Source organism: Brassica rapa, unplaced genomic scaffold (assembly GCF_000309985.2).
Source record: "Brassica rapa cultivar Chiifu-401-42 unplaced genomic scaffold, CAAS_Brap_v3.01 Scaffold0016, whole genome shotgun sequence".
NCBI lineage: Eukaryota > Viridiplantae > Streptophyta > Magnoliopsida > Brassicales > Brassicaceae > Brassica > Brassica rapa.
Window position 1 is genome coordinate 30,001 of NW_022609962.1, and position 482 is coordinate 30,482.

Consider the following 482-nt stretch of genomic DNA (forward strand, 5'->3'; position numbering starts at 1 on the left):
ACCAGGACGGTCATCTGCGTAATGCAACAGGTCAGAAAATAGACGCTCAGGGGACTGTAATCCCTGATGCTTATGCTACAGGAGCTGATCAACCTGTAGACGAGGACGCTCGCTCGAAACCACTGGCCGACTACAATCGCCCAGATGAGTACTATTCCAACAGATCAGCTATTCGACTTCCGGAGATCCAGAAGCAGAATTTCGAGCTGAAGCCTCAATACTACACTCTCGTGTCGCAGATACCCTACTCTGGGTTACCGCACGAGCATCCTATGGACCATCTACAACGGTTCGAGGATTTAATCGCTGCTATTCGGATGGAAGGAGTCCTCGAAGATTACCTGCTGTGCAAGCTCTTCAGATACACACTGAATGGAGAATCGATGCACTGGCTTAGGCAGCTACCCATAGGATCCTTAACATCCTGGGCCGACATCAAGAATGCTTTCTTACGAAACTTCTTCGATGAGGCACGCACTGAA